Here is a 10000-nt window from a genome sequence, read left to right on the forward strand (position 1 = left end):
GATCACTAAGTGGTTAGTACCTCCAGCATGAGCGAACCTTTTATGAACTGGTTAGGAATGGGCGCCACTATCCCAGCCCGGATCCAGCCGGGTTCTATTGATCATGTCCCCTTCCCAACAGTTGTACCTTGTCTTGGGGCGTCTTTCTTTGGCTTTACTATCAAGCCCGCCCGCCCAGACGCGGCGCCCTTTCGCATTATCATCTACCGCCCTTTCTTTCCTCCCGTCCCTTCACGCATGAAGATCGTCGTATGTATGTTCGACTTCGGTTGCCGGTGCAATAGAATTGGCGGGAGTATATTATGGCAGGATCAGTCACCTGGGCAAACCAACCCTCCTCCAAGAAGAATTGTGCTATGCCCCCCCCCGATATCCCTATAGAGCGAAAGAGCTGCCTGGTGATCCCTAGGTTGCAGCACGTCCGGTCGTTAACTCCTCGCTAGCTGCCGCCGTTTTTAGGACCGACCGACGCCTCACCTGCATGCACAGGTACCTACGTAGTGTAGTGTCGGTCGCACATTCATAATAGCGTTCGGACTCATGTGCCTTCCTGAACCAGGGGAGTTCCCTTGCTCCTGCTGCGTACGATTAGCCAGCCTTGCGGCGGCAAAAGGATTAGGACGTCCCCCCATGCTAAGGTTCCCTGCGGTCCGGCCGCATTAGGTTAGGGAGCTGGGCGATAATAGCTCCTCCGCATCCCAAGCGCGCTGCCCTCCTAGGCGCGCAACACTAAGTAATCCAAGCCAACCCACATTACTAACTAACGGTGGATAATCATCTTTCTTAGAGGTACTAAATACAACTCCATGAATGAGCAAAATGAAGGTTGCGTTAATGAGAAAGATCTCTGGGGAAACCGCTAAAAAAAGATTGAACATGTGTTTCGATAACTTCTTCTGCTTTCATTTCCTCTCCTCCGTCTGCCTGCAAAATCACTGAGTTAATTCAAAAGTCCTGTTAGGTCACATAAAGGCGCTTGCCGCTAAACTAAAATAGGAATGCTTAAATATGCCCCCGCCCCCTTTTGAGATCTTCATATTGAAACAATAGTAGCGCATGCTCATACTCAGCCCTTTCGAGCTGAGCACGGCTGCGGGCGATTCCATCCCATCGGATCCTTTGCGCCAATTCATGGCACCTCCTGGAAGTGGTCTGTGCATCCAGGTAATCCTGGTTGTGCGAAACCACCTCCAAAAAGAAGATGGATCCTTCCCCATTCTCCCGCAGATCTTGATAAGCTGCCCGGAGAATAGAAAGATTATCCATTCCTTTGTCCAGATAGGAACGAACCGCCTCTTCTAAAATGTACGGCTCGAGGGCTTGTTAAGGAAGGCGGCTAGGGAAGGAGGGAAAACGAAAGGCGTTTTCTGGTTAAATACATTACAAGATGTTTTTCCATACTTTCCGCCTTCAAGTCCTATCTCCGTCTAGGACCTCTGAGGTGTCTCATTCCCATCTCCTCTCTCTCGAGATTAGCTTCCGTCCCTTTAGAAGCCCGGAGGTCCCGGAAATCCTTATAAATTTAAGCGAAATAGGGTCCCTAAAACTTTGTAAGATTTCGGGCATCTTTTCCGCCCCGTGGCGCTCAGTTAAATCATCCACCAAGTGGGCGCAACTCGCCCACTTTCTTCGACCCCAATTCATTGTAAAAACCAATAATGATTGGTTTCAATTCTTCTTCAATATCGAATAACTGTTCCATAGTCCTGATATCTTGCTCGGTAAGCGGCCTTGAAGGTGCACTGCTGTCCTCTGGCTGGTCCGGCCCAAGCGGAGCACTCGACGGCTCTGCTCTCCCCGATCAGTTGGCTGAATCGATGGATTAGGCGCCGCTAAAGCCATTTCCGGCTGCTGCACCTCTTGCCCAGGTTCCACAGGTGCCCCGGGTATCTCCCGAGAAAGCCCCTGGAAAAACGACGAGGACGGGCTAGAGGTTCCATCGGGGTTGCCCGCAGCGGATCCCCCCCGCATTCTGATCAGGTTCGTTACCCATTCCGCTGTGGTCATCAAAGAAGAATAATAAAAAAGTGCTGTTGTTACACTCAACAGAGTGAAAACGCGAGCAGCCCAAACTGGGCAACGCGGCCATAAAGCGCGAACCAACATCCGTGATACGAAAACCAAAATCAGAATGAGGAAGAAAAGGATATCTTTAGGTAAGTCATGAAAATGAAAACCCAATAAGAACTTACCCAATAATTTAGAACAGATCACTTCCAAACGAGACATGATGAGCTAAAGTCAAAATAAAATGCAAGAGAAATTCAAATTATGTAAGGCTTAGAAAAAAGTCCTGCGTAGAGTCCACGGGGAGCCTTTTTCGATTTGATCTCTAGTCAAACTAAGACTGGAGCTTGAAGCCACTACTCTAGAACCGGAAGAAGCCTAACTTCTGCATTTTGAGTAGATTTTCTGACTATCATTTGCCTTGAATTACAATACGATAATCTTCGATTGGTAGAAGTGAGTCCGGATCTCCCTCTTTTCCACTAAACCCGCCACTCCTACTTGTACTTTATTTTCCACCTGGCTAGCTTCAATTGCTTAGTAGGGAGTTTCCATCCTTGACTTTCGCGGTTCTTTCTTTGCTTTCTTCAGTTGTGTTGAGGAGCTATCTTTTGAACCCAACTAACTCTTAAATCCGAACTTTCCCTGCAGCTTTAGGGCTTCTAGTGAGGAGAGGTGATTCTCTAGTTTCTCATTCGCATAGCCATCTCGATTAACTGAGTTGACTTGTGAGCTCCCCTAACCCGGCAGGCAGGCCAAAGAATGAAGGGCAGTGAAAATGGTTTCTTCTTCTGGCTAATTCCGATACGAATACCAAAAACAGCTTACTTCCGTTCGTGTCCTCGGAAATTGGATTACTTATGAGTTTCTTCGGTGCAAAAGTAGGCAAGTCCATTTTATCGTGTTTTTCGTCCTCAAGACCTGATTTTCCAAAGAAAATAGCCTGCCAAAGAGCTAGCTATAGAAATACAGTCAGTCGGGGTAAACTGAAAGAAGGAAATCTACATTCATAGATAGTAGGGCAATAGGCTCACTTACATAGTGGGGACAGCAATAGGCTCACTTACTTTTGAAATAAGAGGGTCGGTCAACTCTCGGCAGATAGGGTAGTTGCTAAATAAAAGCAAAGAAAGAGTGAGTTGAAAGAAGAAATGTATGTGGGTCACCATATAATATATATAATAGTACCTAACTTACTAGGTATCTCGGTCAACTGCTAGCTTTTCATCCTTGGTGCAGTATTTCCACCTTCTATTGCTTTGCTTGCCTAGCTCTTACTACCGTTATTTCCATCTGAGAACTAGACGCCCGGTTCAACTTAGCCAAGTTAAGGGAACGCACTACTCTTCCCTACAAGCAACGGATTGAGCGCTAGCGCGAAAGCCGGTGCGCGTTAGGCGCATCCGTTTTCTTGCTTAGTAGTTACTCACTGGGATTCCCGCAGTGCAGCCGTTGCTTGTTGGGCTACAAAGCACTTCTTAGACGGAAGAGCGGCAAGCAAGCCTACTCAAGTACCTAGCACTCCACAACCCATTAGTTGGAAGGCAATCAGCAACTTAGCACACTAGAGCATACAACGACCTTTAGCAACCTTTTCTCGAGCGATAGTCTAGTAGGTCAAGCCCGAGTGGAGGCCATCCATCCCTTTCTGATGAAACCTTTGTTGCCCTAGCTTGAATTGAAGGTTTGGCTAAGGATGGGGATCCGGTGTCTTCATCTATACCATCAGAGAAGAAGGCTTGCCAAGAATGGACGAAGGTATGATTCTAGGAAATCTAGATTTGAAAGAAGGAAGCACCCGAGGAGCAATCAAACGGACATTTCTACGAGTGAACTCGCTAAAGCTGAGGATCCGCCAGCCAATAACTAACTCATACGAAATTCATGGAGCATAGTAGCGTTTTCCCCTGTGCATCACTAGCATCAACTATCAACTCTTTATCTATGTAAATTCTTGATTGAAATCCTTCGCTGTTGTCCTCGAAAGACTCTCTTCCTCTCAACCAGTTCACTTCTCCTTTCCAGCTACTGACTGGGCTTAGCAACTAGTTATGTCCCTATCTGCCTCCCCTGCCTCCTTCCTCTTCTCTACTTAAAATGTTCAACTAAATGCAAGTGAAACGAGACGAGAATCTTCGATTGGGAAGTGCACTTAACCCACCCACCTAAACCGGATCAGGAAAAGTGTTTAGTACGTGCCAATCGGAAACGTCCTGTCCTCAGTTCCTCGATGCATTCACGAGGGAAATTCGTTTGAAGTCGGTGATTAGGCAGACGCCCCATTGTTCGTGGTGTTGCAATGAATCCAGTGGATCAGCCTCATGGCTCGGTGAGGGGCTTTATGCTGATAAATAGGATTCTTGTTATAATTTCTGTGGGCTCTAAGCTCCTCCCTGACTAAAGAAATCTAAAGTCAGAAGCTTCCATTCTAAAAACTCATAAAGATTTTCTGACTTCTTTACACGGGATGTAGAGCTTTTGCCTCAATCCTTTCTTTTCCTTAGCTATTCTTTATTAGCATGAATCTCCATCTATTCTTTTGGGGAAATTGAAAAATCATTAAAAGTAAATGGACCCAGGAGGAGTGAATTACAGCTTTCACTCAATGCACTTGAGAATAACATCTAAAAAAAGTAACTATACTTGTAACCCTTGGTGTCTTATATATAGTTAGCATATTGTTTGTAGGCATCCATAAGTGATTAACGATGATCCTACTTTGATACCACTCCAAGATTTTACGGGTGCTTTGAATATAGATGGTAATTGAACTGGACATGTCCTGGGGGAGGTAGTAATGGAGGGGTCTCTGGAAAAAGAACATGGTTTGGTTTATAGGTGGAGGCTTACTGAAATAGACCCTGTTGTTTCTGATGTAGGAGTTGGGGATGGAATGATTGATTCAAGCTCTGGTGGTACTAATCATGTCTCTGGGAGTAAACCAACTGGAGCGGCAAGGAAACATGCAGTACTGGAGAGGGGATCTCATAGCAATACTGATTCAAGTAATTTCAGAGTTACCAGAGATGCAATTGGTTTCGAAATATGTATTAAAAAATGGTAAACTAATACTGACTATTCTCTGTGGATATCTGGTTGGACACCAAGCATTTTTACCCCCATTTGAATGCAGAGTCAGAGTATAGACAGCTCAACAATGTTGTCATATATTTTTATACCAAATTAGAGTGCACAGTCATTTTTCTATTTATGTTCCCAGAAATTCAGTTCACTAGGGAACACCTTACAGGTTGGTCATGGGTCAGGATTGGATAGCAAGAGTTGTCGGTAGCCGGCATTAGGTAAAAGGAAAAGCTCTATAAAAGCGAAGAAATGAAATCGAAGGATACTAGCACTTCTTTCTATACTTGTAGGCTTTCTTTCTTATATTCAACTTCATGAATTCGCTATGCTAGGTTCATTCCATCCATCTATCAGGTTTGAGTAGGTAGGCTCTTTCCTTAAGAAAATGCACGTAAATAAGTGAATCCGAAAAGACCAAGACTTGAATGAAGCCCATTTCCCAGGCTAGTTGTTGCCCATGTAGAATAGCCAAAAGTGAAGTGCATAAAGTGCTATTGTAGCCAATCTTTTTCTATAAATGGCACCACCCGTCTCGCTAACTTCACGTAGAAGCTTCCTTTCCCGGGTTATAGAGCAAATCCTTGTTCTAAAGCTTAATCTACCCCTATGCTATGAATGAACAGATCCACGAGCTGAGAATCCCATATTCTTTAAGCCAATCCGCCATATCAGCCCTTGTTGAACAACTTAATAATCCGGAGAGAAGATGCTTCTCGGAAGACGATGGAAATGAGGAACGAAGTTATCCTTCCCCTTTTTTTAAGGCACGGGCTCAGGTTACGTACGGATTTTATGCAACAAATACGATACATACGGTGTAGAATACTTTATTGCTACTGGCTTTTGCCTTTCACGGATCTCGCTGCGCGCCTCAATCGTATCTTCTCTTGCGCGGAGCTAGAAGATCATCGACTCTTTCTTTCGCGTATGAATACAGGGCCGGGTCTACGTACCATACCAATGAAACACACAGACACCAATTCTACGCCTATCTGAGTTTATGCTTAACGAAAGAGCAAGCACTTGGAAAGGAGAGAAAAGGTCGTCCCTTTACTCTATTCCTGACGTTAGGACGGATACTTAACTAGTGGGAGGCCTTACGAGGGCTAATCTACTATACTACTTGACTCACGAGTTGCTCAAATCATCTCTTGATTCGGAATCACGGGATCGGTAGATGTCACATAACTTGATTAGTTAGAAAATGATTATGCTATCGGCTTGATAGAATAAAAAATATGAATAATACAAGTGCCGGTCAGCTAGCACCTTTGGTGACATGCTGTTCCCCACTAGTCTTCTTCGTACATGCCCATGGGGTCATCCCTAAGGCCTATTCAGCACTGCACACTGGGTAGCACGTAACTAGTGGTCATGCTTACTTCAGATGTTCTCAGCCCAGCTCAGTCTATCACTTAGACTTCTGATTTCGTGCTGTGTTCAACAAGCTAGGAACACAAAAGAACGCTTATCCTCTTAGGGTAGGGGCCACATTCTTGCATACTCTTTTGGATTTGACAACGTGAGTTCTAAACTGAGCATAGAGCAAATATCTCTTGATAAAAGAGAAATAGCAAAGGGAAATGTGCTAGCTGATAACTCCTACTATTTCGCTTCGCGCCTCTGCCTCGTTTTCAGTGAGATATGCCCATCATAGAGAATCCAAGACTCCTCACTTGCCTTGCCGCTTCGCGCCTGCCTCGTTGACTGATCTCGTACAATCACTTGCATTTTCCTATGTGGAAAACTTAGCAACTACTCTACCCTTCCCTTAGAGTAGAGTGGAACTCACAGTGTAGCGAGCCACCCATAATCGGCTTGGAAGTGTTGCAGCTCGCATCCATCAGACCTGGAAATACGCTCTCTTTCTGGAAGTCACTGGCCAAGTATGACATAGAGAAGATGGATGAAATTCGATAAAAGGCCGAAGGCGCGCCTCGAAGCAACCGTCTACTACTAGTTTATATGACTAGCTCTTATACTATACGAGTTCCTGGTAAACCACTACTTGTGTAAAGTAAAGTACTCCGCTCGTTCAACTTGATGATGATCAGTTTGAGCATGTTCAGCAAGTTCACCAGTTAGCTTTCCCGCCTGCTTGCCAACTAAAGCAAGGACAGCTATCATAGATAGAAGCCTACGTAGGGATACTACAGACAAACTGCTATATAGAGTGGCAATAATAGCAAGGGAGGACTATTTAGTGAAAAAGCGGAAAAAGCCTTGACAGCCGACGTAATTTAATGCGCATTGCCCTTATAGAGTGGATTGTGCTATTTCTACTTAGGTAATTGCCTTTCTTTAAGAAGAAAATAATAGCCCATTGGACTTACCATGCATTGGAAAAACGATCTAACTATGCCTCCTAGATAGACAGACTTTCTATATATACTCTCTGAAGTCTATATTTGCTACACCACCAAACAAAAAACAAAGTAAGATACGTACTACTCGACTCGACTACACAAATAACCATAAATAAGCAAAGAACGGGACTACACACAATAAGTAAGAAGCTAAAGTCTGAAGCTATTTGTTGAAAAGCAAACCCAACTTGATAATTAATTGAATGAGCGAGCCCGCATTGCTACACGAGCTTAGGCCTCAATCAAACACTAACTAACCACCCGCTAACAAAGCTATAAATGCTGGAAAGACACTAACCAGAGGACAGGTAAAAACACGTCCCACTTCTTTTTCTTTACCAGCTTTGGCTTGCCCGTCACCCCTAACCCATTCACATTACCAAGGTTAGATAGATAGATGAACGGGTTCTAACTATTCGCATCTAGAGAACGCATCCCTGCCCTTCAAGCTCATGGTAAGAAGCAAGCTATTCAAGATCTCATTCTACTCTGGCACACCCATCCCGGAGGCTGTATCCCACCATAAGTCTACACCACAAACAGAAACAAACGGACCTGCACTACTTTTTTTAAAAGAGCAGCGCCACTACCTTGGCTTTCCAATCTGAACCGGGTATGGTATGCGGATCTAAGATAGAGAAATCAGGGAAACCAAGCGGATTACCTACTCCATATTTCTAATGTGCTCTAAACCCAGAAAATGTTGAAACAGAGTTTTATGAGCAATTCTGGGTCTCTTCTCAAGCGGCGGAGCTGTTCTCGCTTCCATATTTCAACTCATTTCCACTCACTCAACTCAGCGCAACCCGATTCAAGCTAAAGCAGCTGTTAGACGTTGAGAATCTTTCTCTTCCACTGTTCTTGTCAAGTCAAATAAGTTAGGCGAGCTTTAGAGCAATAAAATCAATGCACATTCTTTAGAGTGGAGACAACCCTCCCCCCGGATAACGACGAGACACTAGTAAGCACCTTTTTTCGAAACTGGATAACGAACCGTCAGAACGGGCCTTATTTACTTATCATCTGAAAAAGATGGTAAGCTCTTACTTAACTCGAGTCAATGCCAAAACCCGGGAAGCAGCAAGTGTCATTCTAAGCCAAAATGCTGTTTTTTACCCGAGAATCTACACATGTGCAATACTTGATGGATTGAAGGAAGTCAGAGGGAGAGTTCCGTATAGGGGGTGGTGAAGGGGCTCAACAGTTTCGAACCGTAGTGATATCACGCCTCGGTCGCACACATCTGGCTTTTGGGGTTCGGGATCATAGCGTGAGCTATGGCCAAGTGCCTCCATTCTTCCTCCACGGGATCAAGGCGATAAATACCAGCTTCTTTCCTCCACGGGATTCGTACATCGGATGAGGATTCCTACAACGGTAGATGAATTCTAGAAAGGGCAAAACCTACGGGTGCACCAGGACGAGTACCTTCTTTTTATTGATCCACTGGAATATCTACTAAAGGAAATTTGCCATACACTTGTTCTGGTTCCTTTCATCGGCGTTGTAAGCGCGTTCTTATTCCGTTTTCTTGGATGTTTTAGTCAAAAAATAAATTCTTTTTCTGGAACTCGCAATCTGGAGGATTCGAACCGTAGTGAGATTATCTAGCAATCTCGAAATATCGTATCTACTAGTGCCGGGGGGAGGAATCGAAATCTATATGCCCTCTCGGGTTCTTCCCTTTCCACCAGTCACTCGGAAATCATCTCTCATTTACTTATGATGCCGACAAGCCACGAAAGGAGGAACTTCACGATTGAACTGGGCTCGCCTCCACTTCTGGGCTTCAACCAGCTACTCAGCAAGAATTAGCACAACAGCTAGCACACTTTCGAGTTGCACTTACCGTCTCTCATATCCGTGAGGAAGGAACATGTGCCACTAGAGGCTAGAAATACTTCTCTTGTCAATTCAAGGAATGAGTCAAGGCAATACCATCTCGGAAGGCGACTCATATACAGAGAAGTCTGCTCACTCAGGTCTAATCTCATCTAGATGATCGGTTATTGGAAGCCGTTCTACAAATCCATGTCCTTGGATCTGACCTTCTCTTTAGCTTTTGGAGTAGTGACTTTCCCTTTGCTTTCTTCCTGTAGGCAGTAGTAGAACGATACTAGACCCTCTATCTCCTTCCTTAAGTACTAGTATCCCATTCATTCCTTCACAGCTGTTTCACCAGATCTTTGCTTGGAAATATTCTTAGGTTGAATGGTTTGGGTGGCCATCCATATATATCCTATCATCACTCCTCCAGTAAGTAGGCAAGGCATCCGTACTATCCCTATCCTGGTTCCTGGCTTTGCTTTATCCATCGAGACAGACAAGTCAAGTTGTTTGATGCCAGTTCTCATCTAGCCATTTCTCCGGTTCCAATGATAGGAGCTCGCGCTTCCATGATCCCTACCTCTCTCTCCTTTCGGCTAGTCATTGGAAAGCTTGCTTCCTAAAAGGTGCCAGGAATAGGCTATCTAGAGGAAATAGAGACTACACTGAGTGTAACAGTCAAGCAGGAAAGTAGACTAGAAAGAAAGAAAGCATGA

The 10000-nt window shown here is 44.7% G+C and overlaps 1 protein-coding gene across 1 annotated transcript in view; it reads right to left on the reverse strand.

Moving 5' to 3' along the window:
• Positions 1-2036: 2036 nt before the first annotated feature.
• Positions 2037-10000, reverse strand: part of LOC118475431 (ATP synthase subunit alpha, mitochondrial) — a 12294-nt gene continuing 4330 nt past the window's right edge. Inside the window, exon 1 of the mRNA XM_035963851.1 lies at positions 2037-10000. This exon is cut by the window's right edge and continues 4330 nt beyond it. The gene's annotated coding sequence lies outside the window, so the exon portion shown is untranslated.

This window comes from Zea mays, unplaced genomic scaffold (assembly GCF_902167145.1).
Source record: "Zea mays cultivar B73 unplaced genomic scaffold, Zm-B73-REFERENCE-NAM-5.0 scaffold_446, whole genome shotgun sequence".
NCBI classification, from domain to species: Eukaryota; Viridiplantae; Streptophyta; class Magnoliopsida; order Poales; family Poaceae; genus Zea; species Zea mays.